At 38.5% G+C, this 18,676-nt stretch overlaps 1 protein-coding gene across 4 annotated transcripts in view; it reads left to right on the forward strand.

Annotated features, from left to right (window-relative positions):
• The first annotated feature begins 71 nt into the window (after positions 1-71).
• Positions 72-18,676, forward strand: part of FHL5 (four and a half LIM domains 5) — a 31,582-nt gene continuing 12,977 nt past the window's right edge. Inside the window, exons 1-3 of one of the 4 annotated variants that reach the window (XM_074862118.1) lie at positions 72-3,537; positions 8,168-8,311; positions 9,866-9,972. The gene's annotated coding sequence lies outside the window, so the exon portion shown is untranslated. Of the gene's footprint in view, positions 3,538-3,891; positions 3,970-8,167; positions 8,312-9,865; positions 9,973-18,676 lie in introns of those variants that run through there. The other 3 variants (XM_074862114.1, XM_074862117.1, XM_074862116.1) reach the window with 3 other exon arrangements.

The following is an 18,676-nucleotide window of genomic DNA, read 5'->3' on the forward strand; positions in this document are numbered from 1 at the left end:
TGCACCATTTGATTTAACATGCCATTGAGTGTCCCTGTTTGATACTGTTTTATGCTGAAATGATAATGAACTTACTAGATAATTTACTGTATTGTGTGTTAGACTTGCTATATTGTAACCAATGTTACAGGAATGATAAAATATTTTTGGAAGTAGATAAGAGATAATTCGAGATAACTAAAATTCAGAGATATCTTCTGGCTACTAACAGAATTCAAGGAGGCATAGTTTGGAAAACCTTCCCAGATATTTTTATTGTCTCTTAGATGTGGAAAATCAGTCTTTATGATACAGAAGTATTTTGAAAGAGAAAGAAAAGGAATATTCACCATTTTCTGAATATTTTGCTAATTCTTGGGGTTTTTTTCTCTCCCTAGGAGGAATGTATGCAGGAGGAAGAGTAATCTCGTCTTAGAAATCAGAGGTTCAGTTCACAAAACAAAACTGCTGTTTGGAATATCTAGAAAAATGAAAGTCAATACAAAGTATACAAATTAACGCTTTTACTTTGGTTTAAAGTATTTAGTGTCAGCCTCTCATGTCCTTCACCTATGGTATTTAAACACCACCATTCTATTTTCATAGATCCATAAAGCTGACATGTATATATGCAGGTAAGTGTATATACACAAATATTTATAAACATGCATCCCATAGCCTCATTTGCTGCTGCTCTCAGAAAATTGGAACAGGTGCGTTAGCTGTAGGTAGAGTAATACCTTTCTCAGCAGCAGCCTTTCCTTTCCCTGTTTTTAAGTGGCAAAATATGACTTTTGTAGCTGGTTATTTGCAGATCTGCTGGAAATAAGCAAACTGTAGCTCTGTTAGAACTTGCAGCCTTGTTTTCAATTCTCTTGTTTCTCAGCTTCTTAAAAAAAATTGGCACAAATTTCTAAATAATAGCATTGGGATTTGTTGTCTGCATGAATCCATCTTAGCTTGCTCAGATAAAACTACAGCACTTCTGGTCTCTATGTAGGCTCATGGGTAGGCTACCGATGCAGTGGTGCCTCCTTGAATTTTTTTTTTAATAAGTAACAGTTGCATTTTCCTTAGGCCAGGAAAAATGGAAATTTCTATAAAACTGGTTAGATTTTGAGGTTTTTTTAATAGGAAGTTTAGTGCTCTTGCAGAAGACACAAGAGCGTACTGGATCAGGTCAGAGGTCTATCTATGTAGCCCCTCCAGCAGGGGCCAAAAGTGGATGCCTAGGGAGCAATATAAGAACAAGGCATGTAGTGATTTTTCCCTTGAGTGCTTTTAGAGCCTCCAAATATGTGCTACTCAAACTTTTTGAACGATGATTGTATTTTAAACATAGAAATTGTAATTATCTGAAGCTTTTGGATAAACAGGATACTTGTGAGAGCAGAATTCCATTCTCTTCTGACCCAAATAACATATTCAGTAAATGCCAAAGATGTTTTCTCAGGAAAACAACAAATTAATTATTTATTTAACTTTTTTCTAGGAATTGTTAAGGAATTACTTTTATCTTTTTTAATTAACAAAATCTGAAGTGGGAAGAGCAACTTAAGAAGTTTTTAAAGAGAAACACCACTTGGTTGATGAATTTCCCAAATCCTCAATGTGAAGAGTTTGCTAGGTCAAGGCAGGTCATGTTTGAGGACAGATGAAATAAGCTGTTTTCTGTTTCAGGATGTTCATGAAGAGATGTGGGATCATCAGGAAGAGATGTAGAGTCATCTAAGCAATACTCTGAAGAAGCAGCAGAGTTTTTCTTGTTCTCTTCAGTTGTACCCAACTTGCACCTGTTGGCAAAAACTCCTGACTGTTTTAAGTACTTCTCTGGGCATGTCTTCTGTTAACATATGTATGATCTCTATCTACAGTTAGACAAATTTAAGGGCAGTCTTTGAAGTTTAAGGAAGGTGATATGCTAGATGAGGTGTTTGTACTTCTCAGCCTTTCTGGAAAGAATGTATTGTGTTAGAAGTGTTTCTAAGTGTCATTAGCTCCTTTGTCAGATCCATTTGGATAATACTTTTGTCTTGCTTTGTCTTGCGAGCTTCAAAAGGTTCTTAGTCAAGAACTGTACTTTCATTTTTTTCTTTTTGAAAGTAAAGGCAAGCTATTCATGATTCTTATTCTGGACTTAAATTCAGACCTAACGTCCTCTCTCTTCTCAATCTGCAAAAAATTGCAAGCCAGAAAAATCAGTATAGAAGTGCTTTGTATAAATTAAGCTTATAGTCCATTTCCTCCTAACAACAGGAGGAAAGAATTCAATCTAGTTTGAGTATATGACAAAATAAGTGTCTGCAGAGGTTTAATAAACCAGTCATCTACAAATAGAGATTATGAATTCCTGGCAATAATAATCAACTGATCAGTTTGATGTAGTATCTTGCAAGAACTACCTCAACACAGATAACCTCTGGAACACATCCTGATCTGGCAATTTTACTGAAGTCTTCAGATAACAAAATACATCTTTAAACCGTTTAAACACTTCTTCTTTCTTCTATCTGTGATATAAAACAGCTCCCACCCACTTGACATTATAGACTAAATGATTCAGATCTATTGGCTCTTGGTTGTGGAAAAATCTGCTTGGAGGTCAGAAGTGGTTCATACCACAAGCAGCAACCCTTTTTTTCACTCTGCTTGAACACAATATCCTTACTTTCAGCTGCAATTGATTAAAGGTCTGCATAGAGTCTTATGCAAAGCGTAAGTGCTTCTGTATGCTCCATGCGTGTGTTAGACTGTCTGTGAAAGCTGGCCCCTGCTCTGTCCAAGCAAAAAGTGAAAGAGATGACTGCAGTTCAAAGGCCAGAACTGAGAAATATTGAGAGAGAACCTAGAGGAGGCCACTGATGCCCCTCTGAAGGTAACCCCATACGAACACCTTCCTGCCTGCTGGAAGAGTGGCAAATTGTTCCAGCCCAGAAGTTGCTTCAGGAGCTTCAGAGCAGTTCTGCTGGGTCCCCAGAAGTCTTTTCTGAAACTGGAAGTGTTTCTCCCTGCCCCCCATTTCCTGTACACATAGTAGTCATGACTTTTCTACTTCTTTCCTGATTTACAAGCCCACATGAGGTCTTTTGGATTCATTAAGCATGGGCCAAAGTGTATCTGGAAATGAATGATAATTCATCTTTTTTCTTTTTTTGTTTTTTTTTTCCTTTTTTTCCTTGTACTAAACAGTTTGGGGCTTGGGGGGGTTTTGATTCTTTAGTTTTTTAATAGAAGTGCCTTTTTCCTTTGGACAACTGTCTGAAATATGTTCCTTTAAGAAATGGTATGTATTTGCAATTTGTAAACACACTATGTCAAAGAATGATTTGATTCAGTGGTGAGGCAGCCAGCTATTTGCATGTCATGAGGTCTAAGGGAAACAAACTGACCCTCAGCCTTCCTCCATCCAGCCAAATTCTGATGGGACCCTCAAATAGCTCTGGCAAAGTGTTCTGTTTCTTTTGGACTTGACGAATGCTTGTTTCTGTGAAGACGTGTAATTATTTCTTCCTTTATTTTGCTGCAAAAGTTACCAAGAGAAGCAGCTTAAAAGCAAATGTGAGTATTGAGGCTCTTTTCCATTATTCCTTTATCTGATAAGGTTTAAATGTGGTAGTATACAAGGTACCCAATTTAACATTTTCAGCAAGTAAGCAGGAACTTTTTTCTTCAGACACAAAACTGCTAATTTAATTAGATGCAGAATTCTACATATATCAATTTTTCTTTTGTGTACCAAAAGAGATACCACAATTTTTTTGGATGCCATTGTTTTCATTTTAGTATTTGGCTCACTTGCTAATTTACAGGAAGATTGTTTGGGGTTTCCTTTGTAGTGAGATGAGGATTAATTTTGTCGAAGAACAAGCCAACAGAAAAAGTGTATGCTGTTTGCTGTGACATTTGAATCACCATTTTTATTTCTTAGCAAGCTTTCATAGCTATTTGCTATTGCAAGAAAACTTTCTAGATAGTGTCCTTTCTGATAAGGTAAGTCACTTGTTTCAAGTATAACTAATTTTAACACCTGGCATTGTTCTTGCTTTTTTTTTTAAATAAAACCCGTTTCCAAGCTGGTGTTTATAGCAATATTTTGACTTGCTATAAAAATCAAGTATCATCTCCATATTCTCTGCAAGACACTTGTTTTATCTTTTAGCTATCACATTTTTAAGATCATAATTTTGGTTTGGAATTTGAAGAGAAAGAGTATACCACTGCTTACTGAAATAGTGCTGGAAATGTGTGCCTATATTGTAGAATTTAAGTAGTATGGATAACGATGGAAATATTCCTTAAATTAAACTCTATGTGTATAATTGTGCTGCTACCTGATTTCATGATGGCAGTCTTTTTGATAATAAGGTTACAGTTAAATTTGGACAAAACTATTGAATATAATTTCAATAATATGAATGTTTGGAAATATATTTCTTTAACTGTCTTTTATATTTGGAGCTGGGCACAAAATCTCTTACATCTAGAAAACAGGTTTCAGATGCCTTTTTTTGTTTGTGGTTAATATTTTCACCCGTATTTTTCTTCCATTTGTGTGAATAGTTGACATTTCTAGAGTATTTTAGCAGAACAGGCTATAACAGTTTTAATATATTAACGTTATAGCAGATTGCTGATGGTCTTGCCATGTCATTTTATTGTAGTGTCACAAAAGTCACTTTGGTTCAAAGTTGTGTAATTGGTAGAAACTTAAGATGGCATGCTAACCTTCTTGTAAGATTAGAACAAAATGAAATCAAAAGCTGCCTGAAAGAGATTCTGATCAGTTGTGACCTGTGGTGTCTCCAGGTTACTGCAGGCAGTCATATTTTACAAAGTATGTATTTTTGGTTGACTTGGTAAGTCATATGTTCTGTGGACTATATACCAATAAGGCCAGCTTTCTTCATTTTTTTCCGTATCTGAGTTTTATTTCTCAAAAAAAAATTAAAAACTTTTAGAATTACCTAACAATGCACAGACAGAAAGAAATATGAAAATCGTAACCAGCATGCTTCAAAATGTCAAGCCCAAATCAGAGGGTGAAATTCTGACCCTGTTCAAATGAGCAGTCAACTGAACAAGCTCTAGATGCTGTTCAGGCTTTAGATCACCTGAGGAATAAAACTGACCTGAGATTTTCTGCACACTTCCCTGCCAGTTAAGGGTAAGATGATGTCTTATGACTATTTCTAGGATGCTCATAAAATTAATGTTTTCCAGTTCAACTGTTCTATTAAAGTCTCTAGAGCCCCAAGTTTGGAAGTTGGCGTGGCAAAATGCTGCTGATGCTCCACTTGCACTCCTGCAGCAGAATTCATTCTTCTGGGAACAGGGCGTGCAGCTCCACTGAGAAATGAGTCTGTGAACTCCTCATTTCGTACATTTGTATTTTCCTGTAAAATCTAAGAGGATGGTTTTATAGAAGTATGCAAGCATTACTCCAAAAACACTGATGTATTAAAAATAAGTTAATAAAATTCTATAGCAGAGATACAGTGAGGGACAAGACTGTTACAAAGGCTAACTAATCTCCCTTGGTTGCCTCTATAATGATAGCTAATTTAAGTTTCAGCTGTGAATTGCCCCGGAGAGGACTTTATCTCTCTTTTCACTATAAAAAGTGCCTTGCCTCATTAGCCTCAGTCGGCTTAGGTTAGCTTTTGTGAATATCCCTATTCTTCTCTGATATGTGCAGCATACATCAGCTATCATCCCTTCTTGTTTCCCTTTCTTAGACTCAGAGTTTTCTTTGATCCTACTTCATTCATGCTAGTAGGTTACTTTTCTTCTCAGCCATGGTTACCTTTGAGTTTGAATTTTTTTGGGTCTCTCTATATGGACTGGTAAATTCTTGCACATCTCAGCATATTATGGATAATGGATCTGAACAGGGTGCCCTAGTTCATTGCTGGCCTCACTCTTAGATGCTTGATAAGTCAGAAAAATACTCATTTTCCTGTAATGTGTCTGTGCATAGATAGCAGAATTGATAGAAGGAATGACCTAGTGAGAGCATGGCTTAGTTGTTGACAGCGCACACACACAGGTGACCACAGTTCAGTCCAGGGTGACCTCCAGCAAGTTGTTCTGTGCCTCCGTTCCCCATCTGTAAACCAGATTTGTAACATTGGGGAGAAAAAAATGAGTTCAAACCCATGTTATCCAAAAGTGTTTGGAAACAACCCAAATTCACTGGAAAATCCTTCATAATTAGGAATTCTCTCAACCACTGTAGCCCTAAGAGGTTTGACACAAAACTGGAAAAAAATTCCACCCCGAACATTTTGTGTAAGAATATTAATCAAAACCTCAGAGTAATTAAGGACAATTGCAAAGTTCACAACTGGAACATTTTATTGCTTCAGCTAATTTTAGAAGTGTTTTCTACCTCTAGCACTGGAGGTTGACTACCCGACAACCTTCATACAGTGCTTTTGCCTATCCGGGCCAGTGCCGTGGACACAGCCTGATGAACAGACCCATCTAATGGCAAAGGTGTAGCCACTGGCTTCGCTTCATCCCACTCCTCCAGGTTTGCTCTCTGACCTTGTGTGAGTCAGTTACTTTTTGCTTTGACAAGTATTAACCTTTTATGTAAACAAGTATCTCACAACTGTGTTTTAGGATTACTTTATTATTGTTGTTAGAAAAGCATTCTGAAGCCTTTGAAAGGAAGGCTGTAAAATCCTTCAGAGTATTAGGTTATAATTCTATTTATCAGAAGCCCAGAACAGTATTAGGCTGTGTATCTATTTATTGGGAGCCCAATCTTCCTCAAGTGAGCTCTTCAAGTTTCAAATTCAGCCACATCATGATTCATTTATGTATTGTAACATGCAAAATTGTGGCATAATTAGAGTTCTGTGAGTCTGGGATTCTATTTGCATGGAAAAAAAGGAAAAGATTAGAGGAAAAACTTTCATGTTGATCTTCTAATTGTCAATCTTTGTTTAGTTTGGTGCTTGAAAATTGAAGACCATTGAAAAATATTTCAAATTGAAAACTCAAAACATTTGGGGTTTTTTTTTAAATACAGTAGCAGAATTCTTCATTTGTTTAATTACTTGCTTAGACTTTTTACTGAAAACATTTACTGAATTTAACATAAATTAGCAAAAGAACTTGAATTGTATTTCTTCCTTAATGCAGTTTCTTCTACTGCATACCACTTTCCTCCTCCTCTGACTGACCTTATCCACCACAGCTGGTCAGAGTTATGGACTCTGAGCATCATCCTATACTGAAACCGGCCAATTCCATTGTAGGTTTGCAAAGATGGTTGCTATGTGGCAGGCTTCACGACCTCACTTGAATAGACTTTACCAGTTTCAGTGGACTCATTGTTCCACAATACCCTTGAGTTAAATAGCATGTTCTCAAAATGTTCCTAAACGTTAGAAAGGAATTTCTGCATTCTTACCAAATTTCTTCCAGAATTCTAATACTTTACTGATGTTTTTTTGTTTCTCTGAGTCATATGTTGACTATCTTGGGTGTTTGCATAAACTTTCCTTCAATCAGAGTAGAGCAATCTTACACTGGAACCAGCTTTTAGATAGAGTGTATTTATGATCGTAGAAAGAAATCCACTCTGAAAGTCAAAGGGCCAAAACCAAAAAAAGGACCTTTTCACATGCCAGGACATTACAAAAATCCCAGCAGGGCAGTAACTGAAGGGTCAATAACCTCACATCGTAATAAAGACAGACAGAATACCATGGTCTACTCATTGCAGGATCTAATTTTAAATCATAGCCACTTTTAGGAAGATAGACTACGTTAAAATAGAAAGATGTTTAATGTCTGACACAGAGATTTTAAGGCTTAAGGCAAATATTAGGATACTCAGTCACGTAATTGTTCAGCAGACCTAATACCCTAAGTAGGCAAAACAGATAAAGAAGAAAAATGGCAGGACATGAACAGAAGCCAGGGCTGAGTCTCTCTAAGGACTGGTCAATGTGGCTGCTCACCGTGCATAAGGACTGAAGTTAAAACAGAGTTGATGCCATGATATGCTCTACCTTATTTGACAGGACATTATCTACTCAACTACTCAAGGTTCAAGAGGTCTTCAATTAACATTTTTTTTTCTGATTAATGGATGATGCACAAAGCCATGTATTTAAAGAAAAGAAAAAACAAAACCAGAAAACCAAACCCAACTTTTTTTCTGTATTCATCCTAGTGACACTCCGTTATTTTTCCTCCCTGGTAGAGGACAAACAAGAAGCCGAAGACCTCCATTTCCTGCCCTTTCTGCCATCAGCTCCACTCCTAAAGGGGTTCACAACAGAAGTCCTGTTGTCTCCTAGAACTGAGTTTTTACATTGTGAGTCATATATCCTTTTGCCGTATTGGAAAGAAATGTGCTGGTGTACTATCAACAGTGAACACAGGACATGTAAAAGAATGTATTTATCTGAATATTTTATCTTTTTCCCCTAGCCCAAAGACTAGCAGCCTGCCCTTAATGTACCTGCATAGTTAAACTAATAAGGTTTTCCAGCTTTACAGTGTGTTTAAAACAAATACAGTGCAGAAAATAAAAGGAAAAAGTCACCCTGCTATAATTCCTCATCTTCAGTGAAGTACACACACAGCTGAATTGTACTAGTTTGTTATAGGTGTTGAGATTTGTGGATGAATTGTGCCTAGCGCTCCCAAATAGATATGAGGACACCCAACCCTAATGTGCAGAGTTAAAAATCTTACCCAGAAAATATTAAATCACCTAATTTGACATCTGTGAATTGAATGAAATAATTCGGCTACATTCATTTACATACATATGCAAGTGTTCCCAGAGTCCTGTTCTAAGAGAAGCACCTTCACAAAGCAGATCCTCATGTAACACTTAGAGGGAAGCAGAAGTAAGTTAAATTAGTCTGCTTAAGAGCATCCACAGTGTATTTTCATGTTGATTGGTTGTTGTGTGCTTTCCTGGAAACCTTTCTTGCCCTCTGTCTCAGTTATATTGTATAACCAGTTCATTACTGTAAAAGCTGTAGAATACAAAGAGTATCTACCACATCTTTCAGGTTTTCTTCACCACACTGGAGCTTTAATGGTCTGTCCACCTAGCAGATGCAATATATGCATATGTATTTTAATAAGGCTGTGTTATTTTTGGATCCCTGTATTCCAAAGATTGTGCAATTGCAGAGGATCATTACTGCTAGATATCATAGCAATGCCTACTGTGTTAATTGTCAGCAAAAATCCAAAGTACATAGGTAGTCCTTGCTTTGAGATCAGGCTGTTGCTAACTCTACTCAATGTTTCTGCCCATTCCTTCTCTCCTTGATCCTGCCCCTTGAGCCAGGATCCATCTTGAAGCCCATTTTCCCTTGGAAAGGTCCATGGGGGCACATCATGCAGTTCCTCTACACGAAGAGGAAACTGCCACAGCAATGGTCTCCCTAAACAGCTCACACAGAACGTGAAGAGAGGGTATATATGCTACATTTGTAGTTGTCAACATTTCTTAGACTGTATAATACAGCAGTGGCTTCAGAAACTATGATTCCTGTGGGCGTAATAAGCAATCCAGGGCTTGTCTACAGAACCGTATCATCTCTGTTTTCAGTGAAAAGTTTGGTAGAAAGGTGGCAACCAAGACTGATGGAGCTCTGCAAGCAACAAAACTGGCCATTCATTGAGTCTACACATCTAAATACCTGGGAAGAATGATAACTGAAGTAGGGATCTTACATACCAATACTCTGTACAAGTAGCCTTTGCTTCTCCTAAGCTGTAATGCCACCTAGCTCATGACAATCTTTTAACAGGGCTGAGATCAGAAATCTTTACATTTGGTTCATTTTGATAAGGTATAATATTTTTATTACAGAAGTGCTGCAGCTCGATTTATTTTTTTCCTCAGAAAACTAGGTCAGGTTGGCACAGTGCAGTTGGGAGAGAAAAGGAGAAGGCTGTGCCACTGCAGCAGATGCTTTATTACCACTTGAGGGATTTATGTTTGGTTTTGGGGTAAGGAGGTCTTTTTTTTTTTTTTTTTTAAATAGAGTAATGAAAATCCTTTCCAATTTTAGCTTGCTGCTAACATTGCTGCTGCTGCTGCTGCTCATCTTTTTCTTATTGCTCATTTTATTTCTCAAAGCAGTTCTAAAGTAGGTCACAGGCTTTTAAAGAACCCAGCTAGAAAAAGTTATACTGCATAGTCAGTTGTAGTTTGTTTGGGGTTTTTTAAAGGATTTTAATTCATGTGATACACCCATTCTCACAAGACATAGTACTCTTTATCTGCCTTTCTGTCCCTGAAATAAAATGTAAGGGTGAGGGAAATCCAGTCTCTGTAGTTGATGCATCTGCAAAGACAAGAAATGGCCTGGTATTTATTAAGATCTTAAAGATTGCAGTCAACATCAGCATTGCCTACTGAAGCTCTGTTACCTCTTGTTAGTGGCAAGGCTGTTTTGTTTCATGGCCTGTAAGCACTTCACTCCCTGCTGTACCACAGGCATCATTTCCTATTGCTATTGTTTTCCCCAGGAAAGCTTTCAGTCCCGAAGGTAGCCTTGTGTCATTTCCAGGTATGTGTGTTCCTGCCCAGTGGTATTAGTGTATTACTAAGATGCTGCTGTTTCCCTGGTGGACTTCTGCTCAGCTGTGCAGGCATTTTGACTTCTGTGCATTCTATAGAGGGGAATCGGGAGGCAAATATTTGATGTGCAGATGCTGTTCTAGCAGAGATTGCTCAGAAGAGCTGCTTTGATTTGCACACTGGGGATGAACTCACTGGTAAAAGCCTCAGATCAGGACTTCAGCACATGTCTTCATTTGTAACTTTTATTTAAGTACTTTTTGAAGTATTTTCCATGATTAGGGGTTTGTATGTGAGGGTGGAGGCAGGAAAGGGGACTGGAAAAACCAGGCAGAAAGGGTAGTGGGGAAGACTTTGTATTCATTGCCAGAAATCAGCTGTGACCTCAGTGATCAGTTGTCATCTTTATCAGTTCAGCCCCAGATATTTCATGTTTCCTTTTCAAAGACATTTAGTACTTGCTGGGTTGTAGGTTGATAGAAGGAAAACACCTTAATATTTTCATGCAAGTACAATACGTTATTCTCTAGATTCCCACCATTTTAATTGAAGAAACTGTAACCCAGCTTAAACGTCCTCTTGCTACCAAATTTCTTCCCTCAAAATGAGAACGCTCTGATTCACATCTTTTTTTCCTAGAATAAAAGTTAGCTATAAAATTGCTTCTTCAAATTAAATTTTTAACTGTATATCAAAATTTAAAGTTTTTACTAGAAATTTTTCTGTTGAGAATTTAAGATCTTTTTTAGACCAAACTTTTCAGTCAAATTTCACATTTTTGAATCCTACTTCTCTAAAACAAACTGACATTTTCAATGAAGTGGGTTTTTTTAATTCACAAATCTTTTCTATTAAAATACATCAAAATTTTAAAAATAAAAGTGTTAAGGCATGTTGGATCAAACTTAGTGAAAAACCCCTTTTTCTTCCAAAAATACCCTGATGCAATAACTTTTCTTTTAATTTATATTTATTTTGAAAGCTTATAAATGCTCAAGTTTCAGAGCATGAATTTAATCCTCTAAAAGGGATTAAGAAACTTTCCTCATGAGCAGGTTGTTGCCTAACCATCTCTTGTAGGGTTCCTTAGGATGGTTTTACCTGCTGAACTGAAAAAAAAAAAAAAGGTAAGTACAGTTATAGCCATTTTACCTCACATAGTCTTTAAGTCATCACAGAATAATTTTTAGATCTGCTTTCCCTGCTGAGTCCTGGTAAGGAATGTATTTAATGTAGATGTCAGTGCCCCAAACTCTCCTGTATTCCTCATTGTTCTGCACAGGGCAGTGGCTGAGCGACGGAGCAGAGCACTGCCTACTTCCTCCTGAGCCAAGTCACTGAAATAGCTGAAACTACTGAAGGCATCCAGACCTTTACATCTCTTCTGTAGCATGGTCTGTAACATTTAACAGCAGCTTAAAATTTAAAATGATCACTGAGGAAAAAGTTTTGACTTGCACCAGCCTGCAACAACAAAAATAACAAAATCTTTACTGTGGTAAACCAGATACCGCAGACAAGTTGGTAAGTCCTTTCCATCAAAAAGGGCCCAGCTTTTGGGCAGTACTTCTCTAAGTATCAGATGGTTGACTAAGGACACATTGATCATGTTTCACACTCAGTAACAACACAGAAAATAATATGTGTATGTCTTAATTTCACACATGACTGGGAATGGAGAATGTTGAAAGTGATTTTTCCCTATGGAAATGCTGAATCTATGGAAACTGTTTTTTTCCTTTGACAGAAATTATCTAAAATCACTAGTTTCCTTTGCTCTTTCCTCTGTAACCAAATTCATGCAATTCCACTGAATGTATTTCGATTGAGAAGGATTTAGAGACTATGTTTACCAGATTTGAAGTATCAGGAAACATTGAAATTAATTGTAAGGAACAACCTAATTGCTTATATGCTTTTTTAAATCACTTTTTTATTATCTTTGAAAATATCTTTCAAAATCTCTGCTCCAAGGATATAGGCAGCAAAGCTCTAAAGCATGGATTCAGATTCAAGCATGTAAATATTACAGCTGAAAGCAATAGCATTTCTCACCCATTTAGAGTATGCGCATATCTAACTTAGACAGGGACTCATAATAAGTCATCTAGAGAAGACCTGTTTTGTTGTTATGGGAATGACGCCACTCCTGGTCAAATGCCCATAACAAAATAATGAGGTTTTGTGGACTCTCTCACCCCCTCTCATTTATCATTCAGCAGAATAGTTGAGGTGGCATGGGACCTGTGGAGATCATATAGTCCAACCCCCTGCTTAAGCAGGATCACCTAAAGCAGATTGCCCAGGGCTATGTCCAGTCAGGTTTTGAATATCTCCAAGGATGGAGACTACACAGCCTCTCTGGGCAACCTGTGCCAGTGTTCAACCACTCTCACAGTGAAAGGTTTTATTTCTTCTGTTTAAATGGAATCATTTGTATTTCAGTTTGTGCCCACTGCATTTTCTTCTGTCAGTGGGCACCACTGAGAGCATGGCTTCCTCTTCATTCCCTCCCTTCAGGTATTTGTACACAATGATAAGAACCTCTCTGAGTCTTCTCTCCTCCAGTCTGAACAGTCCCAGCTCTCTCAACCTTTCCTCATAGGAGAGATGCTGCAGTCCCTTTGTCACCTTTGTGGACTTTTATTGGACTCTTTACAGTCGCTCCATACCTCTCTTGTACTAGGGAGCCCAGAACTGGACCCAGCACTCCAGATGTGTCTCACTAGTGCTGAGCAGAGAGGAAGGATCATCTCCCTCGGCCTGCTTTCAATGTTGTTCCTAATGCCTTGCAGGATGCTGTTAGCCTTCTTACGTGGAAGGGCACGTTGTTGGTGCATGTTCAACTTGGTGTCCTCCAGGACCCCCAGATCCTTCCCTGCAAAGCTACTGTCCATCTGGTTGTCCCCCAGCATGTGCTGGTACCTGCAGTTATTCCTCCCTAGAGGCAGGTCTTTGCATGTTTCCTTGCCAAACTTCATGAAACTCCTCTCACCCCACTTCTCCAGCCTGGTGAGGTCCCTCTGGATGACAGCACACCCATCTGGTCTATCAGCCACTCCTTTCAGTTTTGTGTCATCTGCCAGTTTGCTGTGGGTTGGAGATGCCCCATCTCCAGGCCATTAATGAAAATGTTGAATGCTGTCGGTCCCAATGTCAACCCCTGGGGTACACCACTAATGACATTATTTTAAATTGTCTCCTTTAACATTGTACCTAGAATTCACTAATGATTTCTCATCCACATATTAGGCTCATGGGTGCTTTGCTTTTGGAACTTGGACAGCTGAAGCTAATCATTTTAAAACTGTCTAAATTACTTGCAAGTATATAATTCACCAACTAATTTGGATATACTTTATTATATGGCCCTTTTGTACCAGATGCAATCCTCAAACCTGTCTTATCATTGAATATAGAGAGTATGACTAAGAATACTGCCAGGATTTTACATGAAAAGGTACAGCAATGCACAGCTGAAATATTTCATTGCTTCATTTGATTCTATAAATCTGAGAGTAGTCAGAAAGGAATGAGCCCCATCATGGACACAGGAGAAAATTCTGGCTCTATCAGACTATGTGAAAACCTGTAAAAAAATGTGGGTAAGAATGATTTCAGAAAAATAAAAGAAATTATCTAAGTCATAGCATTAACCCTACTTTTTTTCATGTACTGCTGCTGGTGAAAGTATTGATGACACCCAGGAATCTGAGCAGATTAAAAGGTTTTGTGTTCCTAGGTAATAGCTTGGGAGAGACTTGAATCGATACCGAGCACTCCAAAGACAGTTTGTCTCTACTTAAACATGGAGCTGCATTACTGGCCAGCAATACTACTGATCAGCCAAGCTTGTTGTGTTGGGAATAACAGGGCCAGTTATTCTGGACTGGAATCTCTGGGCACCATTGTAGCACTTGTATTAAATGGTGAATTGCACTTCCTGACTCTCACATGTTGCTTAGTTTAAAAAAAAAAAAAAAAAATCCAGCAAATAATCTAGGTTTAATTCTGTAGCCAGTTAGCAAATTTTCCTTTCCCTTCTTCCAAAAAAATCCAGCTTTCAGCTACTGCATTAGACATGCTTATTTCTGACCCCTAATTTCTCTGTACAGTGGCTTTACTGTGATGGTAATTCTTGAGCTTCACTAGCAAGGTTTACAGTAGAGGAAGAATATCCTTTAGAAGAGATGCATACAGAGCCATTAATTTGAATTTTGCCAGCTATATTGCTCAGGCTGCTCTCAGTAGCAAGCACAAGTTTTATTGGACAAGCTGGATGCCGCTGGTGAAAGTTCTGTGGATTAATCAGTGACAAGTGGTGTCCCTCAGGTGTCTGTATTGGGACCAGTACTGTTTTAATATCTTCATCAGTGACATAGACAGTGGGATTGAGTGTACCCTCAGCAAGTTTGCAAATGATACCAAGCTGAGTGGTGCAGCTGACATGCCTGAGGTAAGGGATGCCATCCAGAGGGACCTGGATGAGCTTGAGAAGTGGGCCCATGTGAACCTCATGAAGTTCAACAAGGCCAAGGGCAAGGTCCTGCATATGGATTGGGGCAACCCCAGTATCAATACAGGCTGGAGGGATGAAGGGATTTAGACAGCCCTGCAGAGAAGGACTTGGGGGCACTGGTGGATGAAAAACTGGACATGAGCCAACAATGTGCACTCACAGCCCCGAAAGGCAACCATATCCTGGGCTGCATCAAAAGAAACATGACCAGCATGTGGAGGGAGGTGATTCTGCCCCTCTGGTGAGACCCCACCTAGAGTCCTGTGTTCAGCTCTGGGGTCCTCAGCACAGGAGAGACATGGATCTGCTCAAGTGGGTCCAGAGGAGGCCACAAAAATGATCAGAAGGATGGAACACCTATCCTATGAGGAAAGGCTGAGAGAGTTGGGGTTGTTGAACCTGGAGAAGAGAGGGCTCTGAGGAGACCTTATTGTGGCCTTTCAGTACTTAAAGGGGGCTTATAAGAAAGACGGGGACAGACTTTTTAGTAGGGCCTGTAGCAATAGGAAAAGAGGTAATGGTTTTAAACTGAAAGAGGGTCAATTCAGACTAGACACAAGGAAGAAATTTTTTACAATGAAGGTGCTGAAACACTGGAACGGGTTGCCCAGAGAGGTGGTGGCTGCCCGATCCCTGGAAACACTGAAGGTCAGGTTGGATGGGCCTCTGAGCAACCTGGTCTAGTTGAAGATGTCCCTGCTCTTTGCAGGGGCATTGGACTAGATGACCTTCAAAGGTCCCTTCCAACTCAAATTATTCTATGATTGTATGAGTCTATGAATTAAAGCTAATACCTAGATTGCTACAGAGGCAATGGCGCTAGGCTATTCCAACCTACTCTGTAGTTAGTAAAGAGCATTTGAGGGACATAGACTAGACAGGTCTTTTCTGCAACAGCATTTCTGTATGTCTGCACCACTGTGAACACTTAGTTGAGGTACTTTCACTGCTCTAATTTGTCCTAGTTTGAAGTTTAGGCAAGTAGTACATTATGCTGTACTGGAATAAAGGAAGAATTTAGATGACTACACCAACATTTGAGTTGGCATGGTGTAAACAAAGCAGACAACAATACCAATTAAGGAGAAAATTACAGAATTCCTGAGATGTTCGATCCCCTAGTTAAGCCAGATGTCTTGTCCTTTATGCTTGTGGTCGTGGAGTGTGTAAACATGGTATAATGCAGTATGGTGTGGTTACCAGATCAGCCTCTAGATGAGCTGCTTTGCCTAGACAGTCCATCAAAACCATGTCACTTGTGGACCTTGAAGCAGTAGAGTCAGACTGTTACAGCACCATCCTGGTTGGCATCCATCCTGGCTGCTTAAAGCAAAACTTCGTCAGTGAGAGCTCTGCGTCTACACAGATGCTTGCAGGACCTGAGTATTACTGTGCTGTACCACAGAGATAAAACAACTTGTTCAAAGTTAATGCCTGTGTCTCTGCTTTCCTATAGGCACTTGCTTTGACTTGATCTGTAATATGTGCCTTGGTTCCTATTGTTTCTTGACCCATTTTTAGAAGAGTGAAAATTCCAGTATCCTTAAGCACTCAAGTATAACTTGAAGGTATCACTGGGAAACTTGCAGTTACTCTAAGGGAGGAAAGAGACAAAGCAAGGGTATTGCCAGTGTTTTGAAAATGCATCATACATTTACCTTATTGGTTGGGTTTTTTTGAGGTGTCAGGACTTTTAATAACAGATTTCTGGGGGGTAGCAGGCATCCAGAGAAATCAGGAAACATTGTTAGAAACTTATTTATAAAATAATGATATTGTTAGAAACTTTTCCTTATAATGGCTTATAATTAGCTTTATAATGCAGTTGTAACCTTGAGTCACTAATGTATTTTGCAAATTTATGTGATGAATTGTTCAGCAGCTCTCACAAAAAAAACTCAAAAAATGAAGTCAGCAAATTCATGCAAATAAGCAAAACCATATTCCAAGATAAAAACATGTACTTGACTGAAAATAAACAAGTGTCTGGGGTGGCTTGCAGGGGTGTCCCCCTCATAACAGATCAATTTGTTTTTCTTATCCTTCAGGGCTGTTGCAATGATTCATTTTGCCATCATTTTTCTTTCCTTGTGCCTCTAACAGAGCCTTATTCCAATCATTGTATGTTCTTAAAGAAAATGAAGATGCAATTCAATGGCAGTCTTATTCCAATTGGGAAACAGTCCATTAGAATTTCCATAAAGCAAAAGATACAATATTTTTACATGTATGTTTATATCTACATGCATATATATATTCCCATCTAAGTAGCATTAATGTTTCTGGGCTTTTTATACTTATATAACATAAGGGAATTACCATGTGTTTATAGAAATTGTCAAGATAAATTATTAAGACATATATTAACATTGTGATTGTGCTTTTTAGCTCAAGTGAAAAAACAAATATTCCTTTCCTGATGGTTCCACATTTAGCACGTTTCACAGCTTCACAACCATTTTCTTAGAGCTTTCTTCACTGGAAGTCTTCTAGTGCTCTGCAATTTGCAGGAAACCATTTGACTCTACAGAAAGTCCCTCTCCTAATTTGTTGTAGCTAAATTCTATCTTAATCTGCTGGAACAGCAGGCAGACTAGCCAACTCTGTTGTTTTATTTTCATCTGCTTTATAATTCATACCATGACACTGCTGTATTCTCAAATCTGACCCCAGGGACTCCAATTGCAATATCCTCACATCCTTGGCAACATCTCCCTGCACCCCCTTGGAATATGCTAACACTACAAATGGTATCACATATCCGTGCCTACTAGATACATAAAAACCAACAGTATTTAGCTTTGCTCCAGTTTAAATAACAAAACCCTCTTTTCCCAAGGAATTAAGACATTTCAGTCTTTCCCTGTGCCTAGGACACGAGTTAGCAGCTGGAATGCTAGAGCCAGCGTTTCATTCCATGTGAGTGAATAGCATCAGACCTCCAGAGATTTCTTAACTGACCTTCAAAACACAAAGTCTAGCTTCCAGCAAACTTAAAGTAAACATATTTCTCTAGAGATTAGGATCAAAGCACAAGAAAAACATTCTACTTAACTACGTGGTGCTCAAACCATTACTTATTTATTGGAGCAAGGGTAAGTGGTTCTGGAGGAGACGAGATTCACTTATTTTGTTGTATTGTCTAATGGTAAAAGTAGTTCACAAAGGTTACCCAGACCTTTGCCAAGAGATTTTCAAAAATCATCATTCTCTTTCATACCACTGCTGCTTCATTCCCAAATATGGTGTTATATCATCATGGTCAAACTCTGAAGACTTTCTCTGAAGCAAAGCCTTGAGCAACTAGACAATTTTACTAGAGGAGCAGCTCAAGGACACCCCCAGGCTTTGACTCTGGTCTTGGGGGTAGTCTTTTAATGTTCTCAAGCAACCACTGTCATCTGTAAACCAGGAGTAATGGCACTTTGCTCCCATATCCATTTAGGAGGATAATTACATTACAAATTCAGAAGCTCTGAGGCATTACAACAGCAGATCTTGTTTGTGCACGTAACTTGGGCTTCCTGGAATTGGCTTACTGATTGACTTCCTAGGGAAAAACAAAAATAATAATCAAGAGAGTAACTTTTTAAAGAAAATTGAGGGTTATG

Source organism: Strix uralensis, chromosome 3, assembly GCF_047716275.1.
Source record: "Strix uralensis isolate ZFMK-TIS-50842 chromosome 3, bStrUra1, whole genome shotgun sequence".
Lineage (NCBI taxonomy): Eukaryota > Metazoa > Chordata > Aves > Strigiformes > Strigidae > Strix > Strix uralensis.